Below are 27210 nucleotides of genomic sequence, written 5' to 3' on the forward strand. Positions count from 1 at the left end.
AGAGCTGCCAAGGGCTGATGCCCACCGGCTCAGGATGAGGGCGGGCTGGCCTGGGCAGGAGGTGACCACAGCGAGGTTGGGCGGGAACTTCTGAGTCTCAGGGGCATTCCCAGGAGGGTGCTGGACCTCCCCTGCCCGGGCTTGTTCCTTTGGTGTCATCTTCTGAACACACCCGTCCAGTATAACAACGCGGACTCCCCCGCGCCTAGTCGGTGTCTGGTGGTTAGAAATGCTACCTGATCGAGCGCATGATACTCGGGAAGCTTCTGTTGAAGCAGCTAATTTTATTATCTCTGAGTGAATCCTAGACAGTAATCAATAACAATGCTTTTATTATCCATGGGTTATTATTACCTAAGACTTCAATATGAATTGATTAGGCCACTTAGTAGACAAGTGCTTTTCCTTTCAAGAGAATATGGAAATAGCTGTTGCTTCTGTTTTTTGGGTCACAACCTTGAGTTTTCCAAGAGGGCACTTCTGCCACTGAGCTAAACCCCTGCTTGCTTCCTTTAAGTGATCTATATGGTGAGCCAGATCGTAATAACCACATCTGTCATTTGGAAGCGATTGAGAGCTTATCCCATTACCACTGTGACTTTCACAGCAGTGGCAGGATTAATATTGTACCCATTGGGCAGATGAGGAAATCTGAGGACACCATCACACAGCAGCAGGCTGTGACTTTTGTGAGGTCAGAGGTCCTTTCCTTCCAGTCCCCCAAAGGTTCTGTGATGAGAGTTTCCAAGAGGGCTCATGGCGTGAAAAGGCAGAAATGGGAGAGAAGCCAAGCTTTCTTTTCTGGGGCTCACTCCAGTGTTTTGTTCTCCATTCCCTTTCTGGCCCTCATGCAGCTGTTTTAAGGCCTCTGTGTATGGAGGTGATTGAACATGAGTTGGTTTATAAGCACACAGGCCCTTCTGTACGTGTTTCCTATCCGCCCTCTTCTGTGTGTCTGGCCTCCCTTCCTCCTGCCCTGTGCCTTCCTATACGGCAACCAGTGAAGGACACAAAGTTTGTTTCTGGAGCGGATTCTTTTCTCTGGACTGAAGCCTGAAATCTCTCGGACAAATGGGTCACAGCTCTCACTGATTCCCACGAGTCAAGAAACTATCACAATTTAGAACCTCTGCACTGAGAACTGTGGGCTCACCCTTTCACAGTTCCATTCCCTCTCCGTTTCACAGCTGAGACCTGGGTCAGTCCACTCTGCACCACTTAGAGTGGTGGGAGGGACAAGTGTCCTTGTTCAGTGAGTACAGTAAGTCCCTGAGCTTTTCTGTGGACACCAAGACAAAAATGCACCTATGTTTTTTTTTGATATGGCTGACATGAAACACAGATTGTACAAATGTAGCTTCCAAAGTAAATATAACAGTTCTTATATTTGTTTATTGTGCTTTTCAAGAATCGCATGCTATCTCTTTCAATCTTCCTCGAGCACAGGGACCATGGCTTTGTATTTCAAAAATCCCTCTGTAGCACCTGCCACTGTGTCTAGCATAAAAGGAAGCTAAGAAAGAGCTTAGCTTTTCAAACTTTGTGGGTAAGTGTCAGCAGCCAAATGTGTGATACATCAAAGTTCTTTCACTCAAAGGTGTCTGAAAACACACGCACAGCAATGGGTGAATGAACGAACAAGCCACAAGGCCGGGAGGACAGAGGCGTGGCTGGGTTGGTGACCACTGGAGACCCCAATGTCATTAATTTTAAGAAACAGCCCCTGGCAGGCCACTTGGTGGCTCATGCCTTGGCTTTAGGATTCTCCTCTGGCTCGTAGTAAAGAATCCTCTTCTCTTCACTCACGTTCATTTAGCTGTCAGGCACTGGAAATAAGATCAGGACAGAGAGGAAACTTCCCTCTTTTCATGGAGTTTAGGCTGGTGTCTTGTCACTTTCCTCCTTTCTGGGACAAAATATGTGACACTCACAGTTTAAGAAAGGGGAGGTTTTTGGCTCAAGTTTCAGAATTTTAGTCCTCGCATGGTCCGCTGGCTCTAGGCAGACGGGGCTCCGTGAGAGGGTCCGGCAGAAGAGAGCTGCTCATGACAAGAGGGCCAGGAAAGGAGACGAAGCCTTCCAGGCCGCACCCCAGATACCTGACCCCACTCCTGACAAGCCAGTGACACCCCCATCTTCCCAATGCCTTCTGAACACACGAGGCTTTGGGGGGCATTTGGGATCTAAACCCTAATGCTTGGGGGTTTACATTAATGGAAGACCAAAAATTAATAGTAAATTCACTAAGTGACAGATGTTAGAGGTTATGTGTTTTGGAAAAGAGCGTGGAGGCTCTGGGGCTCTGGGGGAGCACTGTGCTCGAGTCTCGACTACTGCTGAAAGGAAAGGCCACGCTGAGCAGGTGACACTGGGTGAGTTGGCCTTGGAGGCTTTGGGGGAAGAGATTTCCCAGGGGAGGGTGAGGGCGAGGCAGATGGAGGAGGGAGTTACAGTCAGCTGTGGGGAAGGAGCAGGTGTGGTGGATCTTGTGGGGCCCTGCAACTCTTTTCCTGATGGAGTGGAAGCCAATGGAGGGCTGGAGGGAGGAGGATTAAACCCAGCTCAGCAGTGCCTGAGCATCCCCCTGGCTGCCCTGAGGAGGGGGATAAAAGGCCCATGATGGGAAGGAGGGGTGGCTTTCAAAGCAAGCTAGTGAGAGGTGGGAGAGGCTGTGGGGGCCCGTGAGGAGGGCTTGGTAGAGAAATGATCCCCAGTCTTGGATCCAAGGTGTCAGTGAAAGGAGCTTTCTGACCCATCTTTGAATGTGACCTTAAACTTAAAATGTGGGGATGTTCTGATAGTGAAGTATTAATAGAGGGAATGATTTGTAAGATTTTGGCATAATGACTGTGCCCATACTCCATTTAGACCAGTATCTTGGTTTGCAAAAAGAATGTGGGCCCCTTTCCCTATAAAATACCTACCGTGGGCTCCTCGCCATTCCATAAACTCAGAGCTCTTTACATTACCTTGGGTAAGCTCTGCAGAAGGAAAGCCTCCTAGATTTGGGTGAAAAACACCACATGTAGGTAATCCCAAGGTTTTGAAAGAGGGCGTGGCTGCTGGGGTGCAATACTTACACTTTTCAGAAAGTTTTGGACAATGTTTGGCCCAACAGGCTAGTAATAAAAATGAATGTATCTTGGATAAGAAATTGTTTTAAAAACCTGTAGGATAACGAAAACACTTGTTCTTAGTTAAGAAACCTGAAGCATTTGCCTCAATAAATTTCAGGCAAATGTGGCAAAAGATACTTCCCAGAGAACACAGCAGGTCATGGTGTCATTGTCACCCCAACATTGGTATCTACGGAGAACCCAGTGTGCTCTTAAGTTGAGTTGTATTTGTGGATAACATCATAGATAACAGAGCAAATGCCAAGAAGGTTGGATGCCAGCCTTTGAGGAAAGCCAAGGAGTCTCTCCCTGGATAAGTCACGCACCAGCCCTCAAATCTAAATCCAGCTTTCCCTCCCTACATGCACTAGCTGCTTCACCCCGCACCACGTGCATAGCCAGGAGTGGTAAATGTCCTCCTCTCACTGACAGGTGCCAGCTCTGCTGAGTTCACTGTTTCCCGTCTTTCTATTTCCATTGCTGCCAGCTTACTGGGAGTCTTTCTCCTCTCTCTCTAGAATGTTTGCTGCCTTTTTTCCAGCCCCGGCCTCATCCATCCACAGTTCTGGCCCCAGAGTGAGAGTCCCCAAGTACAGAGCAGGTGGCGTCCCCACTCCCTCAGTATCCCTCCGTGGCTTCCTCTTGGCGTCCAGATGAAAGCCAAGACCCCTACCTTGGCACACCCCCTTTCTGACCTGCGCTCGGCCCCTTGTCCTCCGTTCTCTGTGAACCACTGCCTTCCTTATCCCCTTGTCTGTGGACTGATTTACAGTCCCCCGTGTTTCCTTATTGTCCCTCTGGCCACTTCTTCCATGGTGTCCACTTCCAGGTCTGGCCAATGCTGCTTCCTCTTCAATATCCCAGCCAGGAAAACACTTCCCTTAGAAGTCTTGACTCCTTTTTCTGCAACAGGTCTTCCTCCTGTGCATTTTCACAGCATTTTGTGTTTACAGCACGAATTACAGTAAATTAGATTGCTACTATTGAAATAAAAGAACTCCAGCTCCTTCAAAGTTCACTAAGTCTTTCCTGGCATGTGCAAATCATTTGTTTGCTTGTGTAAATATTTGCTGTGAGCTTCTAGGCCTTAGGACCCGAGACCCATGTTGCAAAAAACATTTTAGGATTTAATGGCATGGATTCTTTCTTGGACTATCACAAAATGCCAGATCTAGGCAGGGCAGTGCCCCGCAGCGGGCAAGCAGCTCCTCTTTAGGGACAGGGTTGCGGAAACTGGACCTTCTGTGTTAGCCGATACCTCCTTCTTTCTTCATTGCTTGCAGTGGTCTTGCATGGCTCAGATCCTTCTCCAGTAACCTTGGTGTCTGCATCCCTTGTAGGAAAGCAGGACAGGGCCAGACAAGGCCACTGTGGCCAGGGGAAGCAAGGAAGGCCAGAGGTGACCCGAGGCCCACATGGCGAGGCAGGTCCAGGTGGGCAATGGGCTCAGTGACTGCTTAGCAGGAGGCTGCCAAGCCTGCCTAGCACTGACAGAGTTCTGGATTCCACAGGAGACCTAGGGAGCTCCTTGGGGGTGGTGTGCAGTGTACACAGAGCGATCAGCAGGCTGGACAGGGAGCCTCTGCTGTCCTTCTACCAGGGACAGTTTAGCTAAGTTTAGCTGGGGCTGCTCTAGCTAGATGCTTAATGGTCTTCCAGGGCTCTGACCAGGCAAGGTGAATCCTGTGCCTTAGGAGAGGACATCTCCTTATCCAGCTGCGCTTCCTCACTCAGGGAAGAGAGGACGAGGAACCCGGAGCTTCCTTCTCTTGGACATGGGGTTCTTTGGGGAGTGTCTGTCCCAGGGAGGGGTTTCACTCAGCCCTTGGAAATGGGGAGAGGGTGAGACTGGCTGAGGGTGGCTTTGCATTTTTCTTTTGCTTGGATGACTTCCTCCAACACCAAGAATCATACGGAGCCAAAGGGAGAGACCTGGTGGGGGGGAGGGGGGCAGGGTTTGACACTGCATTTCCCACAGTTCCTCCTGCACATTCACATCTCTGAACCTTCATAGAGCACTGTTTTTCATTCCACCAACGGCCTCTGATGACTTCTCCTTGTCTTTCTGATAAATCCCGAGCTCCTGAGGCCAGTGTTTGAGAACCTCTCCAACTCACCCCACCTCCTCCGCCCTCCTCACTCTCAGATACTGGAACACATGAGGCCATTCCTGCCTGTGCTTTTGTCCATCTGCTTTCATCCACTCAAAATTCATCTCCTCTGCTCTCAATGAGTGCAAAATTTGGCAGATAAATCCGACCTGCTCTTCTCCTTGTGCAGCCAGGTGCATTCTTGCTTTCCTCTCCTTAATACTCGAGCCTGGTGGTTGCCAGTGAGACGGAGTAAGTGCAGGGAAGACAAAATGCAAAGGGTGGATGTGGGTGAACTGTACTTTCCAGAAGGGATCTGTCTACATTCCTACAAGAAATAAATGCCTTAGGATTTGCGTCTTTTATTCTGTTCCCTGGAGTACCAGATACCTCCCCTTCTCGATGGTGGTCCTTATTGAAGACCTGCAGGATAGTTTTGCATCACTGAGTCAGAGCAGACCTTGGGGCTCCTGTGACAGATCATTCCCAGGGCCCCGGTGACTTGAAGCTGTCGGTTTTCTGTCCAGCCATGCAGACGCTGCTTACGTAATTCTGTCCCAGAGGTGTTCCCAGCACTCATGACTGTAGGCAAAGCAGGCTAACAAGCAACTGCAAGAACGGGATCGTTTAGATAAAGTGTGAATCGCCTACACTTTGAATTCTGAAAATACTAATTTGAGCAGGGTGCCAGAAGAACTTCTGGGGACATGGGCCAGGGCAAGTGGACTGAAAAGGTGGTACAAAGTTCTCATGAAGGCACAGTGACAGAACCTGCAATGCACTGTCCACGTAACAGGGTCTGTGTGTGAGTAGTGGGCACTGACTGATTTTTCAGATCTTGAATACAGAAGGGCTAGTGGGCTAGCAGCACCTGATCGTCCGAGGATGTGGGGAGTGTGGATCAGCACTTTTCCTAATGCTGCCGATGTTCTGAGGGCAATGTCTTTTTGCAGAGCTGTGTCACATGGACATTGAGCTGCATGTTTTCTCCGCATCGCAGCCTGTGGTACCCAGGGCGCTTAGCTCCAACTCCATCAGCTGCAATGGGACGCCCTTAATGGATCATTTGGCATGTGTGGCAATGCCTACATGAAACAAACTTCTAAAAAATTTAAACTGAACCTTTTAAAGCTTCCCCCAGGGGAGTCCGCTTGTGTGGAAAGGTAATAGAGTTTGTGACATCAGAAGCCTTTTTTGTTAGTCTCTTTGGAAAATGTTTTTTTTTTTTCTCCTTTTTCCTGACTTCATTTTCTTCCTTTCTTCTTTTTTTAAGGAAAACTTATTATTTCATTAAAAAAAAACAATTTTAGGATGCATTTTATTTCAGAAACTATATATAAGGGCAGCAGATTCATAAATTCTATCCAGCTTGAGTTATGTTTTTATTTAGGTTTTCTCATTCATTATTTTTAGGTGTAGAGTCATATTTAGATTGGGGCGATGGTAGGGCAGGAAAAACATAAACCTCAATAGTCAATTAATTTGCATTTTAAAGAACTGTGTAGTCTCTAAACTGTCAACATTTGAAGGAGACTTTTATTCTAAAAATCGTTCCTTGTAATAATTAATTTTTAATAAACTCTGCTCCCAACATATTATTGATGACCATGGCTGAATTTAAAAGTCATTATTTTGTATGATGGGATTTATAGAATTCTTTTTAACTATTTTTATAGAAGTCAGTAGTTTGCAGTATAAATCCAGCCACCGAATTGTGCTGCACAATCTGTCTCTCTGTTTGTGTGAATAAGGTTGGATGACCCTCGGGTGGCACAGGTTTAAACCGGAGACAAAGTGCAATCCAATGTGCTCCTGTAAACATTTTAATGATCTATTCAGGTGATTGTAGCTGCAATTATGAGCAATATTGCAGTTCATCTTTCACTGGCTCATATATATGTAGCAATTTATTTTATATTCGATCTGGGTGCATAACTCAGTAATTATGACAGTTACCCAAAGATTTCTGGGCTATGTGAATTAAAAAAATGTTCTTAATAACCTTGTATTTCTTCCTGAAGAACCTATAAAAAGGACAGATTGCTTTTCAGGGAGACAAAGGACCATTAGAGTCCTGAGGGGAAAGGGTCTCTTCTTTGGCTTTGCTCTGGAATGTTTCACCTGCAGTCTTCTTTTTCAACCGTCTGCAACAAGGAACAGACAGGGGCATAGGTGAGTTCTGTAGGGCAGTCCTGTCCCTACCACTTTTAGACTGAACCCCTTAATTTATTATATGAGGCTCAGGTGGATACTGAAGTCAAGATTAGACTTCTTCTTTTGAGCCAGGTAAGGGATTAAGATGCAACAGGCAGAGAGCTCAGTGATCTTGTGTGTGTCTTTCTGTTAAAAGTACAGCTCCTTTAGGTCTGGGATCCAGAGCACACGTTCTGATACTTAACGACCCTCACCTCTCTATGTTTAACCAGGATTTAAGTAATGCTTACTCTTTGCCAGATGCGTGCAAAACACCTTACAAATAATTGAGTGCTTTAATCCTTCCATTGTCTCTAAGACAGACTGTCTTCCTGCTTCAGGTGAGCATGCCCTTTGTCTAAGGTCATAACTTTGGAAAGGGGCAGGGCTGGGATGTGACCGTGCGTGGTTTGCTCAACGTCTACCCCCTTGGCCATAGTCGCTGTCATTTACCAGGCATTTGGGTCTCCCTTGTGGAAGCCACACCCTCCCTGCGTGGCTGGTACTGTTAAGTAGTGCTGCCTGGTGATGCCTCTCTGGAATAGTTCAGGTCCTTCAAGAGATGCCATACAAATCTGCACTGTGCTGACACCTCCCTCCTCTTTGCACCTTACAACTTTGTTGCTGTGGACACCTGGATAGACTTTCTTATTTCTGAGACTCTCTACTCCCTCATAGGATAGCTGCTTCCTCCTCCTGGGTCAGGCATTCTCACTGTTCACCTTTCCAAGCAGAGCTGGATTTTTATCTCTTCTGGCCATTGCTCCTCAGGCACAGATGTTTGGTACCTGTGCACCCCAACCCCACAGCAGGCTTCAGCCTCATTTGTCTTGGACTGGATGTAGGATTTGTGGTTTGGTTCAGTAGGCCCCAGAGCCTGGTATTTCTGGGTGGTAAGTATGGGGCCCCAGTTCCTCCCTCTCCCCTAATGAGGCCCTGTAGAATTTTAAAAACCTTGCCACTCTTTGAGGGATGAACTGTTGCTATTGCATTTGACACACTCCCCCTTAGGTGGGTCAGCGCTGCTGAAGTAACTCTCCGCACTGTCGTAAATCTTTCTGGAATACACTCTTCAAAATATAGGCGGATCTCCAAAAATACCTGGCTGTCTGTAATTTTGAAAGACAATGGTTTTTATGAATTCAAACCAAAAATGTGAAAAACAAAAGCAAAAAATGAAATTCAAACCATTACACCAAGAGAATATTAATTTGGTGCTGAATGTACCTATAGTATCATTTTGAATGAACAATATTAGTACTGCCATATGGGCTAGAAGTTCTAAATAGTTACTAGTTTCCTTAGCAATTTGTTTCTTGTTATGACTTCTCCAGTGATCTATAATAGTTTTGGCAAAGTGAAATAACAATGCTTTCCTATAATCATAAAAACTACATCTTTGGTTAGCTTGATTTTGATATATGAAATAGATACATTAGTTTCACGTGCAAAGTGAGGATTAGAAAATATCAAAAAATCGGTTTATAGGTCAAGTGTGTGTTATAACAAAGTTTTCTATTTTTTAAAGAATTCTTACAGTCAGCACACTTAACTATTCCTGATGTCACCAAGTCTAGCATCTTTACCGTATTAGAGGGACTTTTTCACTTCATTGGGAAGCAACTTTTTTTTTAACAGTTGTCAAAAAAGGAAAGCAAATAAATATTTTGGGACAAAAAAATCTTGCCATAAGTAGAATCACATTCTGAATCATTCACCAACATCAAGGAGGTGTAGGTCAGGCAGAAACAAAGGGTGCTCAGAAAGAGGGTCGTTCATGGGTCGTATCAGATGTCCATAGAAAATAACCCTTCTTAGGAGTGTGCCTGTGCGATGTGTTTGTGTTGGCTCCGGGAATGATTACAGACACCAATGAAATATGCATTTCTCTTTTACTTTGTGTACAGGCAGTTTCTTTTGGAGAGAAACTGAAGAGAATAAATAAATGATCAACTGAGAAACTTTTTAGGAATGTTTGGTTATTGCCTGTCAAAAGAGTTTCTTTCACTAAGGAGATATGGGTTTTATTCTTTATCACTTAGCAAGTGCTTTTAGGCCAATTTACTTTATATTTTTGTCTCTTTTTGGTTGTTGTTGAGTTCTGGTGGATTCGCTGAGTTTTGAAGAGGTGACACTGCATAAGTAACTGGAGAAGAGGAGGAACATCTCACTGTAAAACCAAGTACCCGGGGACTAAGATGTTTGGGTTTTAGTTTTTCACTCGAATCACTTGACTGTTGAATTGAACATAAAGTTCTTTTGTCAGCAGACGAAATGAAGTGAAAAGGCATCTATCCAGGAAGAAAGAAACCCCTTCCTGGTAACTGGAGTCGTCACAAAGGGGCTCATGTTTTATATTTCATTTATTAAAGTTCTTGAAAATGAAATATGCTTAAGAACCTTTGTCAATTTATTCTTCTACATGATAAGGTTTTCCAACGCAAATTCATAAATTGCTATAGAAGAGAGGTTTAGATCTACTGGCTGGCACCTTTCGATTAGAAATTTTGCACATATTGTGAGTGTAGCCATGCAAGAAACCACCCATCTCGACCTGAATTTATTCTATCCGTTTACTGCCTGGAAGGCTTTTCTGCCTGTGCAATTAATTACGCAAACAAGACCAGTGTTGGTACATCTGACAGATTATAAGAATCAGACTCTTGCACTGGGACCTCGGTGGGTCTTGCAAGGAGACAGTCCTCACACATCCCGCAGAACACAGCCTTTGATTCTTCCTCTAAAGCTTTACTCTGTTCCGATTGGTACTCATCGCCATGGGAGGTTTGTACTTGCAAATTACTCTATTGCTGTTTTCATTTCCTCTTTGGCAACAGAGCCAATCAGTGTCTCATTATTTAGAAGGCCCATTTTTGGCATTTTAATTTTAGCTAGAATTTTCATAATCTCAGTTATCAGCTGCTAACTCAGATGCAAATATTGCTTTGGAGAACCAGGGGGAAAAAGAAAATAAAGGATTACCATATAAGGAACTCAGCGAAATAAAAATGTGGTTCTCTGATTTTGATTCTAAAGAGTTAATGCATCTGTTACTTTTGACATTGTCATCCTTGTATGAAATTGTAGAAAGCTTTGTTAAGAAAATCACAGATGTAACATACTGATCTTTAGAATTCAGCTTTGGGTATAGAGCCACAAAGGGTGTTATTGGGATCATAACAAATGGGTTTAGATCCCTGCAGGAAGATGTTTGCACTCATGAGCTGGGGTGACATCGTACTGGTGTGCAGGGTAGCTGAGACCAATGATAAGCATTGTCTTCAAGGGATTTTGTGCCACTCCTACTGCCCCATTCTAACCATTTCTTTATGTGAAGAATTAGAAACATTAATATTTAGGAGGAAAGATGAGAAATATGAAAAGCAACAAAAGACTAGGGAAAAATTCCAGGTGCTTTAGAATTCACATTATTAGACAAACTATGGAAATCAAGATATGATTTTATTGTGATAAAATGTCTAGTGGGTTCAAATGAACTTTGGAACAATAATCTGTGAATGTGACTTTTGATATTCCATTGGTGTTCTGTGGTCAGGGGTCCAACTGTACTTTATTTTTAAGATTTTTATTTTCATTAGTCTGTTTGCAGCACATGATGATTCTACTCCTGGTGGGGAGTTGGAATGAACATAATACATCTTAGTTCTTTCTTCATTCCTTTTCTTTGCCTTCCCTTTTCCTTCTCTTTATTTCTTGCTTCTCAGGAGTATAATTTTAACCTTTGTAAAAGACACTAGTTTGTGCGAAAATACCTAGACTTATTTGAGGAAGTTTGTAATTTCATAGACTTTATTTATTTGGCTCCTAGGTAACTCATTTTCAGTTTCTGGATCTGTATCCCTGATGGTGCTCTATCTGTTTACATGGGGAAACATTTCCTATGCCACAGGATCTGGGGGAGAAACTAACATGCCAGTCCGTTCGGTGGTCTCCAGCCTACGGACCAGATGACTGGGTGGGGACTCTTTCTTGGGTTCTCCATTGGAGCCCTGAGATCCTTGGTTAGTCAGGAAGAAGGCAGCAGGGCAATGTGCTTGCTGGGAAACGGTTGTTTTAACTGGTTGTTTTTAGTCCCTGGAGGGGTACAACTGGTTCATTCTGAATCAGCAAGGATATATCAGTGATGCAAAGAAATATATTTTATCTACAAGAAGAGGTGCAGCCACCAGGTGAGGTCCCTTCAATGCTCCTGCCTGGGACTGATGTGCAGGCGCCAGTTCTTCCCTAACCCTGCTGTTTCCTGCTGCACACTGTCCTGGCTGATCCTCCAAGGAGGTGTAAAGTCCTCTGAGAAGGAAGTTCTGATGGGGTCAGAAGTGCATGTGTGGAGGAGGTCTCCCTCAGGGTTGTGACCCAGAAGGGCCATGTTGAGCTGTAAAACTGGTGTGGCAGCCTGGGTGGAGTGTCCCCTTAATGGATTTTGGGATCCATTTGGGAGGTTGATGGAGCACATTTCTGGGTAGGTGTGGGTGGATCATAGAAATATATCCATGGGGTCCATATCTGGTCCCTCGCCTTCCTCTCTGGCACTATTTACCCTAATCTGCTTCTTGGCTGCCATGAACTGAGCATCTTTGGTGTGCCTTATCCTTCCATCACGATTTTCTCCCTTGGACCCCACTGACCATGGACTGAATCTCTTGAACTGTGAGCCCAATAAATGTTTGTTCTTTTAAGTGGTGGGTGTGGGCTATTGTGTCTCAGCAATGGGAAAAGTGACATTAATTGGGTAATCCCTCTTTGGAAAGCATTATCATATATGCAGAAAGCAGGGCAGTGGTACATGGTCTTCACACATTTCAGACTTTTCTCATGGAAATCAGCATCAGCAAATGTAGATGGTATTAAAGAGGGCCCATGTCTGCCTGAGTCCGAGAAGCCATCCAGAGCAAATAACTTCTGAGATGACATTTGTAGAGTGTGAGGCTTACTTTGTGAGGGAACACAGGGATAATAGAAGATGATTGGAGCATTGTCCTTGGAGTCTGATGGAAAAGCATGCGTCTTGAGAGTACAGGCTGTCATGGAGGTGCAGAGGTGAATGGCATGACGTCAGCCTTGTGTGCATTTGAGGGAGGGGCAGCGGAGGATGGTGGAAGTGGGGCCTGGGCTCAGGATAGGAGGAGCCTTCTGTAAGCTCAAGCAAGTGTACACACTATCGGAGAGGAGTGGGCAACTTTCCCACATGATCAGAGATCTGCCGGTTGAAGCTGACTCCCGTGATCTCTAAAGATGGACTGAGCTGCAGAGAGGAGCCTGGAGTGTGAGGCGTCCTGCCAAGGCACACGGATGACTGGTGTTTCAGACCAGAGCCAAGACTGCAGCAATGAGGCAAAGTACTAGAATGGAGACAAAATTGTGAGTCAGAGGCAATTGGCATTAGAAAGTGGGACAAAAAGATAAAGACGGACTGTGAGACCTTGGACTTCGGGATCTGGGAAAGGGTCATGAACAAAATGCTCAGGTAGGTGTGGTCTGTAGGAAGACGTGACTCCAGGAGCTCACAGTCCAGCTCCATTCTGGTTAGAGACACTTCTGTCTCTAGGGTGGACGAGCTCTTCAGAGGAGCAGATGGGAGGCAGAGTGTAGCAAGGCCTATTTCTTCCACCTGATGGGATCTTATTTCTTAGATTGACAGAAAATTGTGAAGCTAGCAAAGACATTCCTATTATTAATATCTTAAGTTAGTATGGTAGCTTTGTACAGTTATGGAATTAATGTGGCTATATTATTTTAAGTGAAGTTAGTAGTTTATTCAGATTTCTCTAATTTTACACAAAATCCTTTCCCGTTTTCTGGAGCTCATCTAGGATCCCACAGCACACTCAGTCACTGTGTCTTCTTTGGCTCCTACTGGGTGCTATAGCTTCTCAGGTTTTCCTTGTCTCTCATAACCTTGCCAGTTTTCAGGAAGATGGGGAAGCTACTCATCCCTCTTAAGGGTCTGTCTGACATTTTTCTCTTTAGATTGAGGCTGTAGGTTTTGGGTAGAAAGAGCACAGAAATGAATCTTGCTTCTCCACGTGTTATCAGAGGAAATGTTTCTATCATAATATAACTATTGACGTTCACCTCGACCACCTGCTGAGACAGTGTTTGTTGGGTTCCTCTACTCTTGTTTGAAATCCCTTTTCCATACTGTACTCTTTGGAAGAAAGTCATAAAGTGTGGCCTCCAGGTCACAAGTGGGAATTTATGTTCCACTTTCCTAAATATAAAATATCTACTTCAATTTTTTGGAAGTCTGCATTGGACATTTGTCTATTCTTTTTGTTCCTTTATTCAAGTAATCATTTATGTATGTCAGTATAGACATGAATATTTGTTTTATATTTTGGGTTATGACACAGTTTTACTTTATTCACTTTATAGTCCAAATTGCTCTAGCGTTGGCCACCACTATCTTTCAGGTGGCCCTTGTGTCAACAAATGACAATTCTTCGTGTAAATTGTGTCATAGTAGCACAGCCCCGTAAGAGCAAGGTGGGGAGGCTGCCGTGAGGAGCCAGAGTTTTGTCTGGGGTAGAAGCTGGAAATGGGGCATGGGGTTGGGAGAGTCCAGGCTCTATATTTAGCAACCAAATGATTCTCTGCACTCTTAAGTATGAGAGAGACCTAATGAAGAATGTGCTGAGAGATTACTTTGGAAACTCTATGAACTGCATACTTTTACTCATTTAACAAAATTTTGTGGAAATTCTGTTCTAGGTCTAGGTCTTGGGTGTGAGGAATGATGGAGAAGATAAAAACATTTTCTTATCACCTGCCTGGACTGTAACACTACACAATTGATTTCATGCAATCCTCATGTCAACCCAAAGAGATACACACTATTTTCAGCATTTTATAGATGTAAAAACTCAGTGTGTTTGCTCTGAAAGCAACCAGTTGCTATGTAAAGGATCCAACTACCCTGAGACTGCCATGCTGAGAGGAAGCCAAGCTCACCACAAGGAGGCATCTGACCGGTTTCCAGCTATTTCAGCCTTCTCAGCACAGGCCCCAGAAACACAAACTATAAAACCTCCTGATGATTCCAGTCCCTGCAGCATCTCGGCTGCACCTGTATGAAACTCTGAGTACAAACCACCCAGCTGGGTCCAGGAAACACTTAGAACAATGAAGCATCGTACATTGTTTTATCCCTAGAGTTTTGGGGTGGTTTGCAGCAACATAGAACTGGCACAGCAGAAAATGCAGGCGTTCTTTCCCTGTGCTGCATCCATCCAGTAGTGTTTTCTTTTCTGACGGTGACCCTAGATTGGGGTGAAAAAGCATAGGAGGCCTTTACATTGATCTCTTGAGGATGCTATGGGTGCCTGGCTTGAGCTGGATGCTGATGGGCTTGGGGAAGGAGCCACAGAGCCGAGGGCTGTCTTACGAGAACTTGTATTAGAGTAGAACAGGATTTGCATTGCATCATGGTAGAGGGAAAGATAGTGAGTCTGTTATCAGATAGCACTGAGCTGGCAATTGCTTTCTCACTTTATGGTTGTGTAACCTTGGGCAAATTCTGTAACTCTGCTTTTCAACTTTCTTATCTTTAGAGTTGAGATGATCTCATGATAATAATAGATCCAGAAGGATAAGAGCAGGTACTCCATAAATGTGTTCCCATAGTTACTTAAACATATCTCTGTTGTAGCACTTTGTGCATTGCATTTAAATTGCTCATTTGCTGCTCTGACTCCCAGGAACACTTGGGTTTCCCTGGGGGGAAGTGAGCTTATATTACATATTTTTATTCTTGCTGATTAACACGGTGTACAGAATATTCAAATAGCTGTTGAGTGAAAAGAACGATTTAATGAACCCATGAGTAAATCTTGATTGTGGTAGAAGAATGTAACAAAGGCGAACCAAACTCAAAAGCCATTAGCCTGTTTGGCCAGGGATTTGGAAGTAGTGGTATTTAAATAGGGGAGACCAAGGCAGAACAATTCTAAGAGCAAGAATTGATTGACAAGATATATGCAATGCTAGTTTGAGAACAGAGTCTACCCAAGAACGAAATTTCAGGGATCCTTAGACATGATTTTTTGGTTTTTTGAAGCAGAGTCTTGCTGTGTAGCTTGGGGTGATGTTGAAGTCTCTCTGTACCTGAGGTTGTTCTCAAACTTGCTCCCACCTCTCAGGTGCTGGTATTAGAGATGTGACCCATGTTGGATAGAGGTGTGTAAGGGTTGGGAGCTGAATGGAGATGTGCATATATGTACACACAGAGTATGCCTTCTGTCCTTCGAGGAGTGCATTTAGAGGAAGTGAGGACATACCAGACTGAATAATACTTACAGAATTTATTAGTTTACTCATTCAAACATCAAATATTGATGAATCTTCTTTACTCCCGTGTTTGGTGTGAGGAACACCATGGTGATCCAAGTATGTGCAATGTGCCTTTCTTCTCATGCTTGTCTAAATGGAAGACACGTTGAACAAATATCAACCATACAGATGTGTACACGCTGGCCGCAATGCATCCTATGAAAAAGCACAGAGGCTCTCCTTCCCCAGGGTCCTCTTGCCCACCTAGCTGAGGGAATGTGACCAGTGCTTGTCATATCTTTGAGCTCATTCAAGTGACTGAGTTCTGAAGAGAGCCATTCCTTGCTTCTTCAGGGAGATGTACAAAGAAGGAAGCTTAGGTAACCCCTGGGTCTTTCCCTTCCTGCTGGTTAAAAGGTGACAAATCCTGAGACATCTGCTGTGTTTTCTAAGATAGAAGCCATGTGTGGAGGATGGCAGAACTTCCCAGAAGGTCTTGGATTAATGGCTTATGATATGGCAGAGGAATGACCTTTGATCTTACTGAAGCCATGTATATTTGAATCTCTTTGTTATTGCAACTTAACTTGTATGGAAAATCAGGAAAAATGGTATATTTGCTTGCTAAGGTTGATCTGACAAATACCATAGAGTGGCTTAAATGATAGTTTTTTACCCTCACAATTCTGGAGGCTGCAATCAGGAGCCAACACCATTAGTGACAATGGTAATCATGGTTGCTTAGGTTCTGGTTCAGTTTTTTCTTGGCTGTGTCTTCATATTTCTGGGAAGGAGGTAGAGAGAGAGGGAAGAAGGACAGAGGGGCAGAAAGATGAGCCAAGAGAGGGGAAGTAGGAAAGGGAGTCAGAGAGAAAGGGCAGAAAAAAGGGATGGAGAGAGACAGAGAGAGAGGGAAAAGGAGAGGGAAAGGAAGAGAGTAAGATTATTCTGGTGTCTTCTTATAAGGGCACTAATCTTGTCAGGAGGACCCCACCCTCACTGCCTCTTTTAACACTAATCACCTTCCCAAAGCCCTGTCTCCAAACACCACCATCAGGTTGAGTGTCAAGATGTCACCACGTGAATTTTGAGAGGATTCAATTTAGTCCACAGCAGAGGGCAAGAAAGGACTGATATAAATGGAGGGGAGGGACTGGGAAACCACCAAGGAGGAGGCGTCTTTGAAGGTGATTTGAGAGATATTTGGAGGAAGAGGGCTCTAGGCTGAAGGAGTAGTGTGCAGGAAACCTCTGAGGCCAGAAAAAACTTGATGCTACTGAAGAACAGAAACAATGAACATCAAGTGTGAGCAAAGCTGGGGAGAAACACTGGAGGTGATCCCAAGGGAAACAGAAAGTCAGTGGAATGCTCTAGAGAAGGGTAACATGGCGTAGTTTGTGTTTCCAGAAGGTTCTCTTGAGTTTCCAGAGGAACTGGTGAAAGAAAGAATGGACAAAGCATCTTACTTGGCCTCAGCTGGGCATGATGGCTATTAGTCCTAGAGATGCAACTGGAGCTCCAGAGAAGTAGAGGGCTGAGTAATCCCCGAGAGGGAGGGTTGCCAGGTTTTATTAAGGTGTACAAACTGTGGCAGGAAGAGGAAAGCTTCCCTCAAAATGACCCTCCAGTTTGGAGAAGGAGGAGGTAGGAGAAAGAAAAGAATTGGCAGGAGATTAAGTGTTCAGCTTCTCTTGAATGTGTCATGTTGGAAACAGTCAGAAATCTAGCTGATAATTATTAGCAGTGTGACCTTGAGAATGTTACAGTTTTACAGAGAAAGAAAATAAGATTTAGAGCTTAAGAAACATAAACTCATCATTTTGGGTTTAAAAGCCTCCGAGTAAGACATCAGAGGATGAACCATGGGATACGAAGACAGATGCCTTCAGATTACTTTCCTCTGGGATGAGAAGGTCACTGGAATTAGCAGAATCTCAGATTTCTCATTTTAAAAATATCTGAAGTCCTTGTCACATGGATTTAAGAGGATAATTTTCATAAAACACCCAGCAAGGTGTCTGGTACTCTATGTGATGAATAAATACATACTTTTCCGTATTGTTCCGAGTTGTTTTCTAGTTAAATTTTAAAGTGGATGTTCACAGATCAGAAATTGTACACACAGATCAGAAATTGTAAGCTTGTCAATGTTGTAAAACTCAGGAAGAGAGGAGGGAGAAATCCAGGCTGCTGTGCCTGGGCCACTTTAGTCGTGACCCTCGCTCCCCTTGGATATGTACACATGAGCAGGGACTCAAGGGACTTCCTACCTGGACCCTGTCACTCATTCAGCATATTCTGCTTTGTAATCTTGCAGAAGGTCAGAGTGATCTTCCAGAAGTTATGCTCAAGCACTAATGGTGAGATCCAAATGTGAATTCAACAGTTGCCATCACTTTTTAGGTTTTGTCACACATAGAAACTTCATCCAGTTTCCTGGAACCTGGGGACGCCTGCCCATTGTCCTGTGAAGTAATCTGAGCCCAGAACAAGGCCACTCATTTCATAATAGAACAGCTAATCCACCTGGGTCCCCCGCAAAGGTGAAATCTGGCCTATGAGTTAAGACCAGCACTCTGCAAACTGCCTCAGGTAGGCCATGGATATTTGATGAAAGCACTGGGTCATCACTGTGATTTTAAAAATCATCCTGTGACCTGGAAATTCTGAAAGATGGTTTTAAAAATGTTTTCTCCTGTTTTTATTTCCTGGACTGTATGAAATGGATTCCTTTTCTGTGCGACAGAGAGGAAGGGAAGACAGACTTGGGGGGAGGTCAGATATTTCTGTGGTCTGTGGGGAGCCAGCCTGTCCCCTCACACTTGGAAAAGATGTGAGGGTGGAGTGCAGTTTGGGCTGAAACTTTTGGAAGTATAATGAGAAACGAGTCAGGGCAATTTGCCTACCAGTGTTACACCATGGTTCTGTTGGGTAAGAGAGATTGGCTTTTCCAAACTTTCATCTCTATCAGATGATTATAATGAGTCCATCCAGCTTCTCCCTAGGTGTTCTTCTTGCACTTGTTGTTTTCAGGAGTTGAGCTTTCAATATGCCAGATATGACTTTTTATCTAATTTCTGAATTTTAGCAATGCTTGAAAAGAAAGCCTGGTGTTCTGTGTATGTTCAGTTATACAAGGTGAGAGATACGAGGAACAGAAAGCTGTTTGTTACTTTAATTTTTTTAAAAAAACATAACTGAACAAATTGCAAGAAATGGGAACAAAACTAAGTTGTGTGGAGAAACATCTTTTATTTTTTGGACTTACTCTTTTTGTACAAGTAGATCAGGTATAGCTTAAAATAATTATGAAACTTGGAATTTATCCAGCTGTGTAGTGGGTAATTATAAAATTGCTTTATTTAATTATGTGGTATTTTATAGAAGGACATTTTTAACCTTTGTCACTAGTGCCAAATGGAAGGAGGCACAGCCCTTCTTAATAAGCATCATAATTCTAATTGCCTCTAAAGTTTATTTAAAAGCAATTCATTTTCTAAAGATACACTCTAATTTGTGTACCTACTTTTTAGTAGGTAAAAATTGCTGAAGTAAATAGGTTTGTGTTAGCAATCGTAAAACAAGAATGAGTGCATGTTAGTAATCTGTCCCACTGTTTAGGTTCCTGAAGTCCAGTTGTGGGTACCACAGACATCACAACTTGGTTTCTAAAACATGAGCCAAAGCCTTGTACAATCACGCTCATTAAAGAAGATCAGAGGGCTTCAATGTTCCCTTTACAAATAAGAGCTGAAGCACTGTACCTGAAAGGCAGATCAAAGTGAGCACCATGACTGGAAGATCCTTTGCATGTAGTATCCTTCTGTGTTATTACCAGAAGTGATTTTTATTGACATTTGCTGTAAATCAATGTCCATGCTAATGATGGGTTAAATAGTTACACCTCTACATTTATTCACTCAACATAATTCTTGCCTGAGTCATGTGCAAGGTAATGTAAAACCTGATCTGCTGAGAGTGTCTTTTTCCTGCTCTGTCTCTGTAAAGCTGCCTGGGAAGTACCATTCCCAAAAGAGAAGGGAAGGGATGGGCGTGGCTCAGGGGGAGCGTGCTTGCCTTACAGTGAGAGGCCTGGGTGATTCCCAGCATCCTCTACCACGGAAACAAAAGTTATACCTTGGGACCAGGATCATTTACAATAATTTATAGAAGTATAAAGTACATTAAAATTTGTAAAGTTCTCATAGTGTGAATTAACTAAAAGTCCAAATATTTATTAGACTCCTTATAGGTAAGGTCAAGGTCTCTAAGGATGGGGTGTACAGAGAAAAATAAATATAGGTTTTATATTTGAACAGGATTTGGTCTCTTGGGGGGAAGGATAAGTCATTTCTATGACACTGGAAGAGCTGTAAGATGTTGAAGATGCTTCATAAACACCGTGGTGACATCCATTTTGGATGTCAGCAGGGCTTTGTGTAGAGACCGAATCCTGTCTTGATGAGTATACTCAAAGCCATGTAGACACAGAGCCATGAGTGGCTCTATGTCCGAAATCTGGATCTGGAGAGCACAGTGTATGTTTAGGGACCTGTGGGCATGTCGGTGGAAAAAGGGAAATGAAGGAAATGGGAAGCTCAAATGACCTAGAAGTGATGATCTGAGTTTGTGGTCCTCCTTACTAACCACATGCATTTGGAAGTCACTTTCTGGAATCTTAATGTTTTCAGATCTGAAGGGTGGAGTTAGCTTCTGGTTATACTGTTAGAATAAGCTAGTGTAGGCTGCATAACAAGTAAACCCTGAAACCTCAGTGCTGTGAAGCGATACAAAGTGAGTTTGCTGACACCCCTGACCAGTGAGATTTGGAAAGAGTTAGGGGGACTCAATGAGCTGGGAATCCTTGGGCAGGCTGTGTTCTCAGTACCGTCTCATGGTGTCAGCCACATTTACCACAGGAAAGGGGGAGAGGAGGAGTTGTGGGGGCCATTTGGGGATCTGGAATAAGTTAAATCTGATGCACTCCATGGGGAAGAGCTGGTTGCATGAAACTGCCTAGTGCCAGAGCTTAGGAAGCCTTCAGTGTGCCCAGAAGGAAAATGAAGCATGGGGGAGTGTGGCAGGGGTTCTCTGTCTCCAGGGTTACTGCGAAGGTGATTAGCAGATTCAAAAATGTTAGGGAGGATTTGAGCACAGATGGCAGATAGATAACAGCAGGCAACAGAGGCTCCCTGAGATAGTCAACTTAGAATTTAACATAATACATTATGGGGAGTCCCGAACAGAGGGAGATGAATTCTTTTGTCCCAAGAAGAAACTAAGGAAAAAAGAATCAACCAAACATACAGTCCCAGTGCTACTATTGGAACAGCTGAAGGTAGAGTGCTTCCGCTGCAACGCCTGAACCTGAGCAGCAGCGACTTACCAAGCTGTCCGAAATCCCACTGCTTCAACTCACTGGAGGCGCAGTCATGCTGAGGTTGGGTGTTGGTGAGCTGAACAGAGAGCTGAGCTGGTGGGAATCTGCATCGACCTGTAGTGAGTGATGGGAGTGGAGCCATTGCACAGAAAGCGTGGCTCCAGCGGACAACATTCTGGGACCGAGCAGGACTGGCAAGTACAAGGGGTAGCAGTGACTTCAGTCTGTTTTTCCCTTCCCGAACAGGATTGGTGGAGTGAGCTTGGTCTGGGTCACATGACCTGGCTGAGACCCAATAGATTATCTGAAATCAATTCCCTACAGTGGTGGTGATCACTAATGCAGTGAAGGCCTCAGCAGGTTGACTGACCTGGAGGAGAGGGGCCAGCAAATGCTGCCCCTGTTTGCAACTCACTAGCACACTGCAGTGGGAAGGGTCACCTAGCCAGCATGTTTCAGAAGAGTTGTAACCAACAAAGAAAGAAGCTGGGGCATCCTGGAAGAAACAAAAAAGGTGGGAAGAGGAAGCAACAACAAAAATTCCCCAGGTCCCAACCCTGAGAACATTGATCCAGGACAGGTAAATACAAAGGAGAATGAGGACAGAAAACATGCAATATTAGACATGGCACCAGTGGACATAAAGAGATATCTTTTGAACTCATAGACGAGTTCAAAAGGGAAATATTTAGCCAAGTAAAGCAAGATATAAGATTAATAAAAGAGATGCTAAGCACCCCTCAAGAAGACACAGATGGAAGAATGGAGGAACTCAAAGGAGAGAACCATTTGATGAAGAATATAAATAAAATATAGAATACATGAAGCAGATTTAAAGAGATTACCAGGAAATTAGAAACTCTATGGAAAGATGGCAAAACTGCTTGAAAGAAACTAAGGATACATTATCCAAACTGGAGGACAGGTTTGCAATGTGGGATTATGAAAGGAAAAACTTTTAAAAAATAACAAGGAAACAAGCAGTAACAATAAAAAGGCTAGAAGATGACAAGAGGATCTATAATTTGAGAATAAAGAATGTGAATGAAGAAGCAGGGGTAAAACCTAAAGAATCACAAAGGCTATTCACAGAAATAATTAAGGAAAAACTTCCTAAACATAGGAAAAGGAGATGATATTCAGATGTATGAGGCATACAGAACTCCAGGTACCTACAATCAAAACAGCTACACCCAGGCATATAATAACCAAGATCCAAGAAATTCAATGTAAGAACAGAATATTAAAAGCTGTCAGAGACAAGAAACAGATAAGCTATAAAGGAAGAACCATCAGAATAATGGCAGACTTCTCGACACAAACCATCAAGTCAAGAAGAGCCTGGAGTGAAATATCCCAAGCCCTGAAAGAAAATAACCTCCAGCCCAGATTGATATACCCTGAAAAGCTGTCTCTGGAAATTAATGGAGAAACAAGATGCTTCCAAGACAAAGAGAAACTTGGGAAATTCATGACCACCAATCCAACTCTACAGAGATTATTGCAGGGCATTCTAGAGAGAGAGAAAAGTACTAGGATTCCAGGAACAGTGGCAGAGATGCCTCAGTGAATGGAGTAGAAAACAGAATGAAGAAGACAAGCTGACAACTGATAGCAAAAAAGGAGTATAACAGAAATGAGGCAGAGAAGGTTGGTTATAATCTCTAATATAGATGGCCTTGATGCTCTAAATTTAAAAAAAAGAACCACATATAGAGTACATTAGGAGGTAGTGTCCACTGAGATGCTATTTATAGGTAATATAATTAACATGAAAAAGAATACATGGACTGAAAACCAAATATGAGAAAACAATGCTCTATGTGACAGAGAACCAGAGAATAATAGGGGCAACTAGACCAGAATTTGTGGACAGGTTGGAAAGACAGGCTTTAATAGGTAAAGAAATACAATTAGAGATCAAGTCCAGAAGAGAGAAGGTTCAGAACCACTTAGGTAAATAGCAGGTTGCTCCTCCCCCAGTTTAAAACCAAGGGTCTTGGTGAGACCCAAAAATGCACAGTGTACCCTGGGGAAGTGAAAGGGGAGGGGGAATCTTAAAAAAGATGGCAGAAGATATTGTTAATAGTGTATCAGGATTTAAAAACCACACAACTTGCACCACTCTGCTTAGACAGATTTTATTCTGTCCCAGTTTGTCTACTTGCATTAGATTTGAGGGCACAGACAGCTATCCCAAAAACATCAGGATATAGCACACTAGTCATCTTTAATTTCCTATTAATTTAATCTGGAGCCCTGTATGACTTATACTGTTTTACCATGACTGATCTTAGTTAAATCTAGTTTGTTTCATTGCTGTTTGGTATCGACAGATTTTATTCAAAACTGATATGATTGATAGTATCAAGTCTGAGAGTATAGGCAACTACACTGAAGAGGACAAGACTCACTATGATACATATCTGGTTTGATTACTGTCTGTTTTTGAAGTTTTATACTATATAAAAAGTGGTGTTTTTATTAATACTGGTATGTACTGATATATTCAATTATACTATGTCTGATGATATAGCCAATTCTATTGAAGATAACAAGAGACAACACAGGAAGTATGGTAGAACTCCTTGTACAATGGTCTTATATGTCTTTTTCATTTCATGTGTTTATAGGAATATGTTTTGTCTTGCTTTGTTTTGTTTCTCCCTCTAATATAGAAAGGATATAAATACATGTTAAGACTCATGCATGTGTAGAACCTATAAACAGTTTATGAGAACTGATCATATGACACATGATGAAATGAACAGATACTTTGAAGAAAAAGAGACACTAAAGCACCCAGTGCTGATCCTGGAGTGTCATAATGTGAAACCCAGCAATAGTATTATTTTTTATTCAGAGTGATATTAGCCTGCTTGGGTTTGTTCAATCTCAACATAATTGAAGATATGGATAACTGCATGCATGTTTAAGTGTATAGGACTGATACTATATTTCTAAGTTTTTGTTGGGTAGTTGAACAGAACTGGTTGCAGTCTCACTGTTTGAATCCCCACTTTATGTGCTCCACTTTAGTATCTTGAATAACTATTTGTAAGAGGACAATCTGTAATCATCAAATAGCGATTTCTTACTGTTTATTTTTTCTTTGTAGGTATGTATTATTTCTACCCATTTTCTGTTTTGTTTAGTCTTTCTTTAAATAAAATAAAAAAAGACAGTACAGTACCCAGTGCTGATCCCGGTGTGTCATGATGTGAAATCCAGCAATACTATTATTCTTTGTTCAGAATGATTTTGACCTGCTTTAGTTTGTTTAATCTCAACATAATTGGAGATATGGATAACTGCATGTATGTTTAAGTGTATAGGATTGATAACCATATTACTAAATTTTTATTCGATAGTTGAACAGAACTGTTTGCAGTCTCGCTGTTTGAATTCCCACTTTATATGTTCCACTTTTGTGTCTTGAACAACTATTTGTAAGAGGACAGTATGCAAACACCACCTAGTGATTTCTTTTTTAATTATGCATTTTTTTTATTTTAAAGAGAACAAAAGAAAACAGAATGAAACAAAGCAAATCAGAACAGGAAAATGCAAGCAACACAGCACTTCACAACAAAACAACTGGACATCAACAATAGCTAACATAATATCTCTTTCCTTTGAAATAGTTGAGCATACCTTCACACACAATAATATCAAACATAACAATATAGTAAAAAAAACATTCAAAAGAATGAAAGCATTACAGGACTTCAAAACCAAATAACAGGAAATGAACAATGGCTGCTGTAATACCTCATTTTGCTCAAAAAATTTGTCTATAATATCAACATAATAAAATCAAATAAAACACAATAAGATAAAACCAATCAAAACGGAAGAACAAAAGCATGGTAGGACTTCAAAACAAGATGATAGTAAATCAGCAATAGCTACCATAATGTCTTATTTTCTTCAAAATAGCGTTTATGTCATCTCACATAACAAAATCAAACAAAACAAAATAAAATCAGACCAATGAATGAAAGCATTATAAGACTTCAAAACAATATAATAGGAAACAATGATTACCATAATATTTCCCATTATATTCAAAATAGCTGCCTTCACCATCTGAAAGCATAAAATCTAACAAAACACAGAACAAAGCCAAACCTAATAAAATTATCTAAACAATGCAAGAGTTCAAAACAAGACAATAAGAAATCGACAGTAGTTCCTACCTTTCCCTCTCTTTGCTCTTTTTTTTAAAAAAAAATTTATATAAAGAAAGACTAAACAAAACAGAAAATGGGTATAAATAATACATACTTTCAAAGAAAATAAACAGTAAGAAATCACTAGTTGATATTTACATATAGTCCTCTTACAAATAGTTACTCAAAGATACAGGAGTGGAGCATATAAAGTGGGGTTTCAAACAGCGAGACTGAAACCAGTTCTGTTCAACAAAAAATCACTCTGAGCAAAGAATAATAGTATTGCTGGGTTTCACATTATGATACTCCTGGGTCAGCACTGGGTACCATAGTGTCTCTTTTTCTTCAAAGTATTTGTTCATTTTATCATGTGTCATAAGATCAGTTCTCATAAACTGTTTATTGGTTCTACACATGCATGAGTCTTAACATGTATTTCTATTCTTTCTATATTAGAGGGAGGGACAAAACAAAGCAAAGACAAAACAAAACATATTCCTATAAACACATGAAATGAAAGAGACATATAAGCCCGCTGTATAAGGACAAATTCCTAGAAAAACATGAAATGAAAAAGACATATAAGACCACAATATTAGGTGATCTACAGTAGTTACTATGCTTTCTCTTGTTATTTTCAATAGAATTGTCTACATCATCAGACATAATATAATTGAATGTAGCATTACATACCTATTTTAATAAAAACATAACTTTGGAGACATTGTGGGCCTTCTAAAGCAGTTAATAATCAAAATGGAATGGGTATCTTTTACATTTTGTCATCTTTAGAGTAGTTGCCTCTACTCTTAGATTTGATACTATCAAGCATACGAAATTTGAATAAAAAACAGTCAAGGCAAAACAGCCGTCTAACAAACCAGCTTCAAATAAGATCAGTCATAGTAAGACAATGTAAGTAATACTCAGTTTAAGTTAATAGGAAATTAAGGATAGTTACCGTGGTATAACCTGCTGTTTTTGGGATAGCTCTCTGTGCCCTCAAATCTAATATGAGTAGACAGACCAGAACAAAATAAAATCAAACTAAACAGAACGATAAGACTGCTATGACTTTTAAATTCTGATACACTATTAACAATGTCCTCTGGCTTCCTTTTTTAAGGAATTTCTCACCTTTCCCCTTCTCAGGGTGCTTTGTATATTTTGGGTCCCACTAGCTCCTTTAGTTTTTAGATTAGGAGGTCAACCTGTTATCTATCTGAGTGTTGCTGAATCTTTTTACTCCTGAGCTCAACTAGTGATTTCTTACTGTTTTTTTTTTCTTTGAACATATGTATTATTTCTACCCATTTTCTGTTTTGTTTAGTGTTTCTTTAAATAAGATTAAAAAAAAAAAGGCTGGGGAGATATAAACTACTCCTTGCATGTTAGGTTTTTTAGAAAGGCCAGCATATCCAAGTCTTTCGACTGAGGCATTTGTATCTTACTCTGTAGATTATAGGATGTTCCTGGAGGCCCCTGCACAAGGGAGCCTCTTGAGTGACTTGTGCTTTGGAAGACTGGCGAGCCCCTGGAGAAACTGTAGACTGTGGTTCTATTGGCACTGAAGAATCCTAGGATCTGGAGGAGCAAAGGTGTGTGAAGGTGCTAGGGCCATGAGAGGCATTATGAGGATAAAGTTATTTTGTTTCTCTTTGTATTTGTGGACTCCTCTGTGAAACCTGGGTCTCTATATGTGATTACTTGTTGTTGAATGAATCAATGATGGCTTGATGAGCAGATGAGAAAATGAGTTCCATTTTGTAAAATAGTCAATTTTGCATATAATTGTCTCTCCATATAAGCAATAAATTCCTTAGGTTGAGGTGCCCAGATCCGGTAGGACCATGAGTGGCAGGGAGGTTCATACTTGCAAATGTGGAAGAAAGCTTTGAAGTGGAGGAGAATCTTCCTGACAACAAGATAACCAATGAACCAACCAAACAAACAAAGAACCAATAAAACAA

At 42.1% G+C, this 27210-nt stretch overlaps 1 long non-coding RNA gene across 1 annotated transcript in view; it reads left to right on the top strand.

Annotated features, from left to right (window-relative positions):
- The first annotated feature begins 7220 nt into the window (after positions 1-7220).
- LOC134475583 (uncharacterized) overlaps positions 7221-27210 on the top strand; it is a 93359-nt gene continuing 73369 nt past the window's right edge. Inside the window, exon 1 of the long non-coding RNA XR_010046756.1 lies at positions 7221-7378. This is a non-coding gene — a long non-coding RNA (uncharacterized LOC134475583). The remainder of the gene's footprint in view (positions 7379-27210) is intronic.

Source organism: Cavia porcellus, unplaced genomic scaffold (assembly GCF_034190915.1).
Source record: "Cavia porcellus strain 051 isolate PalLab524CR breed Dunkin Hartley unplaced genomic scaffold, mCavPor4.1 scaffold_4, whole genome shotgun sequence".
Taxonomy (NCBI): domain Eukaryota; kingdom Metazoa; phylum Chordata; class Mammalia; order Rodentia; family Caviidae; genus Cavia; species Cavia porcellus.